The sequence below is a fragment of the Peromyscus eremicus genome, chromosome 4 (genome assembly GCF_949786415.1).
Source record: "Peromyscus eremicus chromosome 4, PerEre_H2_v1, whole genome shotgun sequence".
Taxonomy (NCBI): Eukaryota; Metazoa; Chordata; class Mammalia; order Rodentia; family Cricetidae; genus Peromyscus; species Peromyscus eremicus.
The window spans coordinates 69,014,177-69,028,647 of record NC_081419.1 but is presented as its reverse complement, the minus strand read 5'-3'; the positions used below and the strand labels follow the sequence as shown (position 1 = coordinate 69,028,647).

The 14,471-nt window shown below is 50.0% G+C and overlaps 2 long non-coding RNA genes across 2 annotated transcripts; both read right to left on the bottom strand.

Moving 5' to 3' along the window:
• Nucleotides 1–2,267: 2,267 nt before the first annotated feature.
• Nucleotides 2,268–6,553, bottom strand: LOC131908389 (uncharacterized). The gene is made up of 3 exons (XR_009378575.1): nt 5,973–6,553; nt 3,180–3,997; nt 2,268–2,941 (listed from the first exon to the last, which is right to left on the bottom strand). It is a non-coding gene; the product is annotated as an uncharacterized LOC131908389 (long non-coding RNA).
• A 666-nt stretch (nt 6,554–7,219) lies between these two features.
• LOC131908387 (uncharacterized) lies at nt 7,220–12,035 on the bottom strand. Its single transcript, XR_009378574.1, has 3 exons — nt 11,945–12,035; nt 8,790–8,886; nt 7,220–7,392 (listed from the first exon to the last, which is right to left on the bottom strand). It is a non-coding gene; the product is annotated as an uncharacterized LOC131908387 (long non-coding RNA).
• Between the last annotated feature and the right edge of the window lie 2,436 nt (nt 12,036–14,471).

Below are 14,471 nucleotides of genomic sequence, written 5' to 3'. Positions count from 1 at the left end.
AGGCTCCAATATCTGGGTGACAGGGCAGACATATCATTATCTGACTGAATAGTAAATTTCCAGAGGGTGGTTTTCTTAGGATGGACTATTTGCCTAAGAAGCCTCTAAGTGAGGCCCCCCACGTCTGTATAAGGCCTCATGCGTCAGGCTCCAAATGCTCGCAGCCTTAAGAGTAAAAAGGGGGAATTTTGATTTTGTTTTTGGTCACTGTATAAATAGTATAATCAATCAGAGGATTCTGGGATGAGGGTACAGACTCCTTTGTGGGTTCTGAGGCAGTCTACAGAGCAGGAAATGAATGGGACATCTGGCACCTGAAGCCCTGCCATGATCACCAGGTCTGCTCTGTGGGCTGTTCCCACTCCAGGTCCCTTGTGAGTTCCACTAAGATCAGACCACAGGGCAAACTTGCCTGGTGTCCCACCCTTCTCCCTCACTAGGGGCAGATACTTCTCTGAGCATACCCAGTGCATCCCTTTCAAAGGAAGCCTGGTCCCGCAGGAGGCTGTTCTCCTCCTGGAAGATTTTCCTCAACTCACAGATGAAACTTAAGTGTGGAGGGAATGCCACTGCCTTACTCAAGGTCACGGAGATGTCAAAGCAGACTCAGGACATGACCTCAGTCTGCAGACTGAAGTTTTGGGGTCCTTGGCTTTCCTGCTCAGCCTGCAGTCCACGGCAAGGCTGGTGTAAGACCTGGGAGGATTCTGGGGAGCATCAGAGGGCAGGGTGGCTCTAATTGCTTCCCAGCTCCTCTAATTGCCCACCCTTCTCAGAGGGCCTGGGCTGCTCTGGCTGCCTGCTAGCCTGTGGCGTTTTGCTTTCTCAATCTTTGTTATAGAAATATGCTTTGAAGAGCCTGCCGGCTGTTTGCTTTGAATTTCCCTTGTGGTTCCTCTGCCCCAAATCCTAATAGCTGAGCATGGGAAGGACAAATTCCTCATAGTTCCATCATGTGCTGGGGCCTGGGGATGTCTGCTGGTGAGTTCTCAACTGGTGTGTCTCAACCCCTTTGTGGTCGAATGACCCTTTCACTGGGGTCACCTAAGACCATCGGGAAACACTGGTATTTATATTACGATTCATAACAGTAGCAAAATTACAGTTTTGAAGTAGCAACGAAATCATTTTATGATTAGGGGTCACACAACATGAGGAACTGTATTAAAGGGTTGCAGCATTAGGAAGATTGAGCACCATCGCCCTAGACCCTCTCCAGAGACCTCAGGCCTCAGCATGGGCAGTTCACAGCTGAGGCAGCATTGTGCAACCCACTTGGTCTCTCCCCGTTGCCCTCTTCCTCCCTGCTCAGATGCACCCTGAAGTCCGTTGGTTACTTGCTCTCTGGCTGGGGGCAAGCAGCACAGGGGTGAAGGTGCAAGCAGTAGGACCCCACAGGGTGAAGGGGAGGGTTTCTATTCTCCCCCATCCTCACCCTCCCGGCTTTAGGAGGCACCACAGTTTCTCAGTCTGTTTTCCGTTGCTATAACTGAATACCCAAAGCTGGGTGATTTATAAAGACAGATGTTTGTTTAGTCATGGTTCTGGAGGCTAGGAAGTCCAGAAGCATAGTACCCACACCTGTCCACATCTAGTGATGGCCTTCCACTGTATCTTGGTGTGTGGAGGTCATCACATCCATGCCAGCTGGAGTCACTTCCCTTTACTCTAAAGTGATATATGCCACTGTGAGGGACCCATCCTCATCCCTCCTGAAATTCTAGTCATCTTCCCAAACTGTACCTACAAAAACCATCGGCATATGAATTGGGGAAGGGACACCCTCAGGCCTTTGCAGTTTCTCCATGGTGATCAACTCTGGTACTGGCCATCCCACCCAAAGCTTTCAAAGGAAGAACCACCCAGCTTCCTAGAATCCCTTCAGTAGGGTCTGTAAGACATCTGGCCTGGATCCCAGCCCTGTGACTGTGTCCCTCTGTTTAGCAAATGGGACTGTTTAGGTATGACTGAGCTAAACTGTTGAGAGGGAAAGAAAGTCCTGGTTACCTATGAGGGCTGATGGTGGGGCGGACATTCAGCACCCTTGCTGGGTTTAGGAAGGTGAAGGTGATAGATGTTGGAGGCAGGGCTTAGAGAGGAGGCCAAGATCCAGGGAAGGCAGGAAATCTCTAGAAGGTGGGAAAAACAAGGGTCACATTCTTCTCTTGAGGCCTCAAAGGAGCCAGCCCAGCTGACTTGGCTTCAGTCTCTTCTGGTGTACTTCGGGACTTCTGATTTCCGGGGAAGAAGTGGCTGTCATTTTGAGCATGTGGTCACTTTTACAGCAGTGATAAGGGACAGCTCTGCCTCCTCCTTGTACGGAGACAGGATTTCATACTCTAATCCTGGCTGTCCTTGAGCTCCCTTTGAAGACCAGGCTGGCCTCAAATGTGTGGTGGTCCTCTTGCCTCTGTCTCCAGAGTCCTGAGATTACAGGCAAGCGTCACCACCACCGCCAGGAAACGCCCCTTGATTAGTTCCTCTGCAGCCACAGCTCATGCCTGCTGCTGCTTCCTCACACAACCTGATTAACAGCACCACTGGCAGATGTCAGAAACTGCGTCCGACTGTATCATTCACCCTTTGTGATCCGTGGACTGGAGGGACAGTGGAACAGAGTCATGCTGTCCACGGGAGCCGGTGACAGCCAGCCCTGACTCCGGACCCCAAGTCATGCCCTATTGGCTACTGTTGACAGCTGTTAGAGCTGGGCCAGTGCCGAGCGTGAGTGTTCTTGAGTGGAGGTGGGCAATCTCCTCCTGCAGTCGGCCTCCCTGCAACATGCTCAGGAGCCCACAGGGTGAGGGAAGTCGAGTGCTTATTTCCTGCTTCTGAGATTTCAAAAGACATGGATGGCTTTTCAAGGTTCTGCTGAACCCAAGGGGCGAGGCTCATGTCCTGTTGATTTACTGGGTTCCTCTCAAGCCTCGGTTTCCTTGCTCTGTAAAATGGGAAGGAATTCAGGATGGGATTACAGAAATTAAAATACTTGCAAGCAATGACCAGCCTGTGGCAATTGCCTGCTAAATAGGTACCCCAGGCACAGCTCAAGGGGTACCAGGGACAAATCAGATTTATCTTCTCTGTTGGGGTGAATGAGGAATTAGGAGTTGGGGGCAGATTCTCTGAGAGGTGACTTAACACCTTCACATGGCATTATTTCAGCAAGCAATGCTTACCTCTGTCGCTGCATCTCTGGCCAGGTGTTGTGTGGCACTGATGGAGTCTGGTGCAGTCCTTGCTCACATACCAGACCCCAGTTGTTTCTCTGACTCCTGCACAGCTGTGGACTGTACCATGGAGTTGCCGGGCTCTACCGCTGATTATTAAGCCTACGTAGAAAGCATTTCACCCGCTGAGCCACTTCTCCAACACTCAGGAAAGTCTCCGAATGGAGTTTGCACTTTTATACCCTTGAGCCTGGGATGAGTGAGGTCGTGCTGATCCTGAGATTCCTCAGATCGTCTCTCCTCTTGTCCAGATATAAACTCCACGGCTTCTCTTCCGCAGCACTGACCTTGTTAGTAACGACACCCTCTCATCAGCAGTGAGATGCGCTCCTTTCCTGGACACACCACCTGCTTTTCAAACCTTTCCACCTCAGCCTTTGCTCCCAGTTCCCGCTGTAGAACTTAAAGGCAGCCGGCAAGGCTCGTGTCACAGTCTGAATCCTGAGCTCCCTGCAATGTCTTCTACCTGATCAGCTGGCCTATCACCTTTAAACTTAGACTTTCCCTAGTCTCAGGACACACACATGAAACACTCAAATTCTTGTCCAAGTATGTAACATGGATGGCCTCTGCTCCTGTTCCCAGTTCTGTTATCGCTCTGCTCTGATCCCGAGCGTCACCTCGACTGTCACATTCCAGTCCTCAGAATTCTCACCAGAGTCACTCATCAGTGTCTCCAGGGTTCCTGGTCTCCTCTGCTGCTGCTCTCGTGGATGTTACAGTACTGACCCCATCTTCTGGCACAAATTTTCTGTTAGCTTTTCATTCTGTAATAAAATGCTTGAGATAAATCAACACGCACAAAGGAAAGGCTTGGGGCTGAAGAGGCGGCGCAGTGGTTAAGAGCACTTGTTGCTCTTACAGAGGAACCGGGTTCAGTGCCCAGCATCCACATCTGTAACTTGGACACCTAGGTTCATTCTGTGGCTGATCAGCTTCACTTTGTGTCCCATCCTAAGGCAGCTCATTGCGGTTGGAGAGGACACTGCTCACTCCATGACTACAGGGAAACAGAGAGGAAGGAGCCGGTGTCCAAATATTCCCTTTAAGAGCCTGTTCCCACTAACTTAACATCCTCCAACAAGGTCACATGTAATGTCACAGGCTGGGGACCAACCATTTCCTAAATGAACCTTTGGCAAACATTTCAGGCTCAAATGATAGCGCCTTTCAGATGTCCCACTTCTAAATACCATCACACTGGGGTTGGGGTGAACATATGGATTCTAGGGGACACAAACATTCCATCTCAACTTCCTACCCCAGCTGCTTCCTCAACCAGGATGGGAAATGCCTAGCATATGCCATGCCATCATAGTCCTCACTACTAATCACACATAGAGGCTAGACTCCTTCCAACACGATGTTCCCTAGAGTCACTTAGCACTAAAAACTGGCGTGTATGAAGACATCACTAGCCATCTGTCCTAGCTTCCTTCCTGTTACTATGATAAAACGCCTGACAACAAGCGACTTAGGGGAGCAAGGATTTATTTTAGCTCAGGATTCCAGGTTACAGTCCAGTATCGCGGGGGAGGCACAGTGGCAGGAGCTTGAAACACATCACACCCACAGTCAAGAGCAGAAAGAAATGAACATACATGTGCTTTTTGCTTGGTTTCTTCTCAGCTGGATTTTTCTACCCAAATAGCACCCAGAGATTGGTGCCTCCCACAGTGGGCTGGGTCTTCTCACATGCATTAATTTAGTTAAGATGACTCCCGCCATGGATACACCCAAAGGCCAAACCAATGTGGACAATCCTTCCTTGACACTCTCTTCCCAGCTGATTCCAGGCTATGTCAAGTTAACAATTAAAGCATTCATAACATCCTTGATCCTCATCCTAAGGCAGCTCAGGATAAGAGGTTTTCCAGGTTCTTCATTTACAAGTGTCCTTAGCAACTGGCCTTAGCTCCCTGCATCCATGTACCCACCATGCTGGTTAAGTCTCCTCCCCGGACAGTGTTGTTTCCATATCACACCCGTTCCTAATTGTTACACTCGACCCCATCTCTACCTCACTTCCATTTCCACCTGGCCTCTACCACACCTCACCTTTACCTCACCTCACCTAACCTTTCTCTCACCTCGCTGGCTGACACCTCTCCTCTACATCACTTCACCTCCCCTCATCTCACCTCCAACATCCCCGCTTACCCTACCTCACTTTCACCTCACCTTACTACATCTCATTTCTACCCCACAGCCACACCTCACCTGACCTCCTCTCCACAACCCCTCACTCCACACCTCACCTCACCTCCATACCCTCTCACCTCAGCCTTGCATTCCCCCAACCTCACTTTCACCGCCCCCCACACACACCTCACCACACTGCCATCACACTTCTACTTCCAACTCTTTTCCCTTCACCCCACCCCATCCCATCTCCAGGATTCTTCTCAACATCTTCCTTGGGGCCTGGGGCTCCTTTCTCATTTCGATATTTATTGAGTCTTATCCACCCTCAGGTCCCTAATCACCAGTGTGTCTCTCAGGCTACGCTCTTGGCCTCAACTAAACACTGGAATCACTTGGGCTCTGTAAGGGACGCCAAGACTCTGATGACTTAATTGGTCTGAGGGCCTCTGGGCACCAGAGCGAGAACAACCTGCACCTAAGGTAAAATCACTCTCGGGGACCTGAGGGAACTTTCCTCACGGCCCCCGAGCCGATGCCGTGGCCAGCCCTTCACAGATGTTCTTAAGGAGGATTTGCTTTTCATGGTCCTCACCTCACCTTTGCCTTACTTGTGCATTATTACCGAGAGGTGTCGTGTTGGGTCAGATCACTGACTGGGCCTGGGCTCCATGCTTCGACTTTGCTCACTTCAGCTCACGGCATCTTCATGTCACGCCTGCAGGAAGTCTCCTTGTAGTGCTGATCTGGGGACAATCAAGACTCAGGGGATGAAAGACCATCGAGTCTGTGCAGAGGTCAGCAGTGACCCCAGGATTTTCATCCAAGCCTGAGCCCAGGGCCTGTGCAGGCAGCCTCGTCTTTGCCCAGCTGCCCCCCAGTTGGTATAGTTTCCCTTTCCTTCTGGCTACGCCCTGCTCACTCTCAGATCCAGCTCTGGGGCCTCCCTGACCTCAATCTCACACCCAGAACTTTCTGCACCAGAGGCAAGCACTCTTCCAACAGAACCACACCCCAAAGCCCTTTTTACTGCACTTCTCTGGCTCATTTAACACAGTACCTGGCACACATTGGCTGGCCAGCTGGCTGGGAAAGGAAGAAAGGGTAGAGGCAGAAAAGGAAGAAAGGAGCCAGATACTAAATGCCAACTCCAGCTTCCTGTCCTGCTACACCAAACCACGCAGCCAGGAGAGCCATCTTTCCTACTCTCGGCCACAGGGGGCCCAAGAAGAAGAAGCAAGAGCTGCAGATGCTACTTGGGTTCCTGGCTGTGTGACCTTGGGCAGGTGTTCCATCTCGCTGAGACTTGCCTGCAGAGTGGAGATGGTCAACGGACAAGAGAGGAGTAGTGAGGGTTAAATGGGGTCATAAGCTGGAGCATCCTGTAAGCAGCACTTGCTGGAGTGATAACCAGCTCCATCAGCAGCTCGGGCTCTCCCCAACCACCACACAAAGTGCGTTCTCAGACGAGCTGCTGCAGAGGAGTGATGTAAGGCTGGGTGAGCAGATTCCCAGGAGCATGTTCTTCCCAGTGGACCTTTCCAAGGCTGTTCAGAGGATGGTGGGAGACAGCAAGGAAGCAGGGTGAATCTGTAAGGTCTGTCTCCTGCCAACCAAAGCCACATGCCCCCTTCCACACGCCCCCTTCCACATTTCTCCTTCCACATGCCCCCTTCCACACGCCCCCTTCCACATGCCCCCTTCCACATTTCACCTTCCACATTTCTCCTTCCACATGCCCCCTTCCACATTTCTCCTTCCACATTTCTCCTTCCACATGCCCCCTTCCACATTTCTCCTTCCACATTTCTCCTTCCACATGCCCCCTTCCACATGCCCCCTTTCACATGCCCCCTTCCACATGTCCTGTCTCCCAGGAATCTTCTCCTAGGCTCTCTCTCTAATCCAGACACCAGAAGAAGGCCCAAATGGAGGCAGAATTTGGAAATCATTTCGGACAGTGATTAGCAGCCAGCAAGCACCCGTGGCTGCCATGATTTCATCTCTGACTTTCTTCATTCTGCAACAGAGAAGCCGAGAACACCTGTCTGTGTGACTTGGCACGAAGGGAGGTAAGATATCTTCCATGGGGAGGAGTGGATGATACTTCTTGGGACATAGGATCTGGTTTGTCGATGGGAAGAGTTGGGTGTGGAGAGGATTAGGGTGGGGCCTGGGGTGAGAGCAGAGTAGCCTTCCAAGCGAGGGAACAGAGTGAGCACAGAGGAAAGATGTTTGGGAAACAAGTAGAGAAGGTGGCCTTGAATATGAACCAAGGAAATGTGGCTGGGCCAGGTTGAGGTGGAGCCAAAAAAGGAAACCTTAGGATTTCCTTTTGGTTTTTCTTTCTTTCTTTCTTTCTTTCTTTCTTTCTTTCTTTCTTTCTTTCTTTCTTTCTTTCTTTCTTTTTCTTCTCCCCTTCCCCCTATTTGTTTCTTGCTTTATTTTTGTTTTTCTTCCCCCCTTTTCTATTGTAGTATGTGTGTGTTTGATTTTGTTTGTCTATTTTTTTTTTCTTTCATGACAGAGTTTCTCTGTGTAGCCCTGGCTGTCCTGGAACTCACTCTGTAGACCAGGCTGGCCTCGAACTTACAGAGATCTGCCTGTTTCTGCCTCCCGAGTGCTGGGATTAAAGGCATGCACCACCGCCACCACCACCCAGCAGGTTTTATTTGCTTTATTTCAAACAGCATCTCACTTTTAGCCCCAGTCTGGAATACACTACGTAGCCCAGGCTAGCCTTAAACTAATGGCACTCCTGCCTCAGTTTTCAAAGTCCTGGAATTACTAGGTGTAAGCCACTACTCCACAGTACTGGTTTGATGACAAGTAGGGACCACAGAAGGTTCTCCACTGCCACAGTCTGAACCACTGTGAACCAGTGGGCATGTTGAGGTGAATATACCAATATACCTCATATACCTCATTACCAATGGTCGCACTCATTCCCACATTACAAGGCCTGGCAACAACAGCCTTGATTCTAGGCTGGGCCTAAAGCCATGTAGCCCAGAATTAGGTCATTTCCTACAGCCAGATTTCTGAGAGCAGTGCCTGCCAGGTAGGAAAGTGGGACGCAGCAGCGGTGAACCCCAAGGTCAGGTGGTACCCGCTTGGTGAGAGCAGCTGGAGAGGCCCAGGTTTTCAGCCTGGCTCTGACCTCCATGGGATCTCCACCAGCAGCCTTCTTCTCCTTCTTGGCTGGCTATCGAGGAAAGCCAGCCTTGTGTTCAGCCCTTGGCCAACTAGGACAGGTGCCAGCAGGGACTCTGGCACTGCCTGGAGGCCAGCTGGCCCTGAGGGATCAGGAAGCCAGATTTGCAGGCAGAGATGCAGGGCAGGATACCCCTCAGCCCCCACATCTCCTGGCTGTGGGACCTTGTACAGGTCCCTGTCCCATCCACGCTCTGACCTCACCTGGAAGGTGAGGATGATTCTTCCCACTCGGAAGGGCTCTGAATTTCTCTGTTTAAGGATGATGAGTGTCACACTTGCTTCCCTAGCTCATGCTGAGCTGTGACAAAGAGAAGACAAAGGCAGGTGTCACAGCACTTGGTGCATCTGAACGGTTCAGCACACTTTTTGTTTTGTTTTGTGTTTTCAGAAAGGATCTCGTGTAGGCCAGGCTGGCCTCAAATTGTTGCCCTGCTTGAACACAAGCTGTCCTGTAGCTGAGGATGACCTTGAATTTATGATCGTCCTGTCTCTACCTCCCAAGTGCTGGGATTACAGGAGTATGCAACCACAAGCATGTTTATGGTGCTGGGACTGGGACCAGCTTTGTTCATGGTAGGCAGCACCCGGCCCCACTGAGCCACATCCCCAACCCTCAGCACAACTGTTGGTTAACTGAATCACCACGCAAGAACCAACTGAGGTATGGGTTGTGAAAGCACCCTCCAACTAGGAAATGCCATGACCTGTGTGCAGCCTGGCGGCTTCTATCTCACCATGGCAAGGCCCAACCTCAGCATGCCACAGAGTGGCTCCAGGTAGCTACGAGGGCAAGAAAACACAAGTCAAAATTATGAACACTGAAAAGGAAGGAAAAATGCTAAGAATTTGCTGAGGGGATGATTTTCCACATTGAAAAATCTGAACAAATGCCCTAGCCATGAATATCCAGGAGCAACTCCAAGCTTTTACAAGGAAGATTGCTGAAAGGACCAGGAATCAGAATTAGGAAAGATGAGTTCTCTGTGCTGCTGCTCACGATCGTTAATTTCAAACTGCTGTTCGGAGGAGGATGTCCTCCTCACAGAGACCAGAAGCTGAAAGACGCCTATGAAATTTGCTGAATAGAGTCCTGAGTGTTGCAGGGAGGAATCTTTAACCCTTTATTGCAGGGTTGGGCATGAGGGGGGAAATATCTGAATAAAATGGAGACACATTCGACTTTCCAGAAAGGAAGTCCCTAATGGAGAGATGCTAATGTCTTAGTATAAATTAGCAAGCAGAATCTCATTCCAGGGAAGGTAGCAGAGGGACTGTAAAGGGTGTTTGGAAGAGAAATTGCCAGAGGATAGTGACGGAAATGAGGGGAAGAAAGATAATGGAAGGGTAGTGAGAAGCCCTTTCCCACCAGGTATCAGGTATGCTGTAGAAGGACAGAAGAAGGAAAATGGGCCGCACTGGGAACTCTGTGCCTCAGACTGGAGGAATTATTAATAAGCATGATGATATGTCCTTTCCGCTGGGTGCTGTAGGGCAGCAATTCAGAACCATGTGACCCCTGTTTCTTAGGGGTTCTCTGCCTTCCCTGGAAGCCAACTGCCCTGCCTGGCTCTTTCTGAGGTGCAGGTCCCTAACATGGGAAAACTCTGGAAGGAACAGAGCTGAGGTTTTCATGGCCTGCAACGGGGTGTCTGCAGTCAACATGGACTAGTTGATTATTTTATTTCCCAGAAATGATTCTAAGTAGGCAAGGTGCTCCTTGGCTTCTGGCCAAGGGGCAGCCAGTTTGCCTTCTTCAGTTACTGGCTGATGGGCTCAGAGCAATGGTGAACAAGGGTGGTAGAAGCTGAGCAGGTGGGAGGTGGACCCTTTGAGTATTGAATTTGGACCAGGTTCCTCAGCCCTCAGCTCACCTCTGGGTGGTTTTGTGGAGGCCTTCTGATGGCTCCACTCATATCAGTCTTCTCACACCTGCTGGGTTCCCAGCTGTGGGAGAATAATATTTTCCCCCAAACAATCTGTGCAGTGTCAGGGAAAGCTCCTGGGGAGTGACCTTGGGGTGGCTTGGGAAGGACAGATGCACAAAAGCATGGCATGGCCTTATGAGCACAGGCAGGTCACATGGGATAGTTATCACAGCCATGCCTCAGGAAGGAGGGGGTCAACAGTTGGGAGATGTCCTAGAAGAAAGGTGCTCTGGGTGGGTAGGGGCATGGATAGAAATTAAGTGTTACTGGCCAGGGGTCAGAGGCCCATCTCGGCCACTCCACCTCTTGGAAGCAGGAGCAGCATGGGTGGACTTTGTTACTAGATGGTCCCCTACTGAAGGGCACAGCAAGGGTCCTGCTTCTCCAGGTCTCCAGGTCCATTAGGTGCCCTGTAAGCCCCCTCAGATGCTCCTAGCATTGAGAGAATGATAGGCAGAGGGACTTGGACCTGGGCAGAGTGATACCCACCTGACAAGTGACCATTCAGAGACACTGAACAGGGTCCACAGCCCCTGAAGCTGTCACGAATTCATAGTTACTTGGAAACTGAAGGCACATGTTTCTGCATATCAGCAAAGCCAGAGCTTAGAAACTAGCCAGGGACAGGGTTTACCTCACTGGGCTATGTGTCCACGTAGGCCTATTAAAAATATTGTGGGTTATCCAGTTGCCTGATGGCTTTCCTCCTTTCTAAGTCAGGTGTTCTGGTTCCCATGTCTCTCACCTGTACTGATAGACATCAGCATCCCCCACCCTACCCAGGCAACATACACAGGAGATACCCTACTTTTCTCTCTGGCCCCTACCCCCATCCCATCTACCATCAAACTAGTATAGGGCCCCGAGCTGTCTGGATCTCCTCCTCTCAGATGCTGGTGGCTCAGGCAGGCTGTTCCTGGCAGGACAGTGTCCAACACTCCAGGTAGGGGCTCCTGCTTGATAGATTCTGGGGTTCAGATTTAGGAAGTTTATTTTTTCATGGAGGTAAGCACAATTTTCTATTGTCAGTGTTCTCTAGTAATGGTAATATTACTGTCTTTTTTCTTAGTTGATCCAGAAGTCAGAGAAAATGGAAGGCATTTGGAGGACCCCTGAGAAACATCAGTGTTAAGCTTTTTTTTTTCTAAAAAATAAAATAAAATATTTTCTTAGTACAATATATTCTGATTATGGTTCAGTAATCTAAGTAAATCTATAGACCAACTCAGCTCATCCCAGCTTCTCCCCACTTTCTTACTCACTCAAATTCACACCCTTATTTTCTCTCTCTCATTTGGATTTTGGATACAAACAGACAAATAATAATCATAATTAATAATAATAAATTAGATAAAATAAAAACAAATCAGAATAGGAGAGGGATTTGATGGAGACATCCCGTTTAGGACTGAGTGTTCTGAGGTTTCTCACTCTCTGCACATTGTCCAGCTGTGGGTCTCTGTGTTAGTTCCCATCTACTGCAGGAGGAAGCTCCTCTGATGATGGCTGAGTGAGACACTGGTCTATGGAGACAGTGGAATGTCATTAGAAGTCATTTTATTGCTGTGTTCCGTTAGCAGAACCGTGATAGAGCTTGGTTTCTCCCTAGGTCCCTGAGGTTGTTGGCCACCCAAGCAGAACTGGGGACAGGTTCCATCTCATGAAGTGGGCCTTAAATCCAATCAGATAGTGGTTGGTTAGTGTCAAAGCTTTGTGACACTATGGCACCAGCAAGTCTTGCAGCAGGTCACCATTGTGGACTGAAGTTTGTACCTGGATTGCTGTTTACTTTTCTCCTGTGGCACACACAGAGTACCTTCCGGTACTGTGAACCAGTCAGCAGAGATGAAGGCTCTGGGTCAGCACCAGCTCAACTTCTCATATTCTATGAGTTATGTGGGCATTGTCTTCAGCAATAGGGCCTTACCAACGGTTTTGTGGAGAGCAACCAATAGCCTTGGCAGGAGCCTGAGTTGTTTTGGGGTTCCCATGGGGCCCCTTTGGCCAGCAATTCAATTAGATGTAACCCATTCCCAGAACTGGAGCCTTCATTTGGTAATGAGAGATGTCCAGCCCCCCATGATTTGGTGATTCCATTTAGATCACCTTCACATAGGTATACATTTTAAGAAGCTTCTACTGTGTTAGATTTCCATATGACCCCTCACATGGCCCTGAGTTTTCGCTGCCCCTTCCCTCCCTCTTCCATTCTCGCTGTTTGATCCTCCCATTCCAGTCTTCCCCCACCTCCCATCCAGTATACTTATCTATTCTATTTCCCTTCCTCAGGGTGATCTAACCCTCGAACTAGTCCCTTACTCTGTACCCAATCTCTGTGGCTATATGGGTTGTAGCCTGCTTATTGAAGACTTAACAATCATTGGTATTAAACTTTGATGTCACGTTATATGTCAAAGATGGGTGTGTTTGTGTGTGTGTGTGTGTGTGTGTGCGTGTGTGTTGTATGTGTGAGCACACTTGAATGGAGATCAGAGGACACATGTCCTATTCTAATTTTCTGTCCCTCTCCCTTGAGACAAGAACTCTCACTGAACCTGGAGCCAGACTGGCAGGCAGGAAGCCCCAGCATTGTTCCTGTCTGTTCCTCACAGTGCTGGGGTTAGAACTGCTCAAAAGGCCGGGCCTGACTTTCTCCATGGGTGCCAAGAATCAGAAATGAGACCTCCATGCTTGTGTGGCAGGCAATTGCTCTTACCCACTGAGCCATCTCCTCAGTCCCTGAGCTCAGTTCTTACCAGCGCAGTGTGGGGGAGGGAGGCGGCGGGCCATGTGGTGCAGGTACACTGTGCAGCTCCACCCACGCCAGGCTTGGGACAGACAACGTGAAGCAGTGGCAGCTTTTCTTGGTGGGGGACTGATGAGGAGGCTCAGCAGGGTGATGGGAAACGTCCTACTTTTTGATTGAAGTGGTTGTGATGCCAGCGTGTCCATTTGGGGAAAGGCACAAACCTGAGCTTTGGGATTTGTGTATTTTATTACCTAGAACGTGACCCTGAGCGATGAAAAGGAGGGAGGTGGACCTGGGTGTCACTGGGTAACATGTTAACTCTTTTTGCCTCAGCTTTCTCGGTTGTGGAATGAGAGCAACGGTCCTTGTTTCTCGAGAGCTTGTGAGAAGTAAAGGCATCAATGCAGTCAAGAACTAGAAGCAGCATCACGTGAGACACCCTCACTGCTCCAGCCACCATAGCTTCTGTTAGGATGGTCCCTCTGGATTCCAAGAGCTGACAGGTGTCCCCACAGACGCTCAGAGCTGGGTGAACATGGATTCTTCCTTCAGCACAGCTGGGACCCAGAGAACAAGCCTTCCAGAAAGACTCTGGGGGAAATAAACATACTGGCTCTTCAGGGCAGAAGTAAATCTACAGACCAAGCTTTGCCCCAAGCTGGGTTCCTAGGCCCTGCTGTCTTCTGGCTGGCACTAGGTTCGTCTCTACATGGAGACCAGCATTTTAATGTTCACTCAGTGCTCACGCCCCAGGACCTTCTGAGGATGTCCTCTTTTGGAGCAAGAGAAGGAAGCTCTGAGCCCTCTGCCTTCCACTTCAGCCTTTCCTCCTAGTTCCTGTCTGGGAGCCATGCTGCCCAGGTTGCTGTCCAGAAATGATCTCACCGCCTGGGGGAGGCCCTGCCTCCTCAGGGGTTCAGCCTGGCAGACAGGGCTGTAGAATAGAGGTTTGGGCAGGGGCTGTAGGTTGCTGATTCTTCCCACCCAGTTGGTCTTGGATAACATTGGGCTGATCCAATCAAAGAAGGAAAGGAAATAGAAGTTATCCATGAGGCCAAGGAAAAGAGAGAAGTTCAGTGGGGCCCAGAGCCCACTCCCTAGAAAGAGCAAAGGAAGAAATATTCTACAGCTTGCTGGGGCTGGAGCTAGCCTCAGGATCCCTGAAGGCTTAGTGCTTGGGGTTAAAATACACCCATCTCAGGCTGCCAG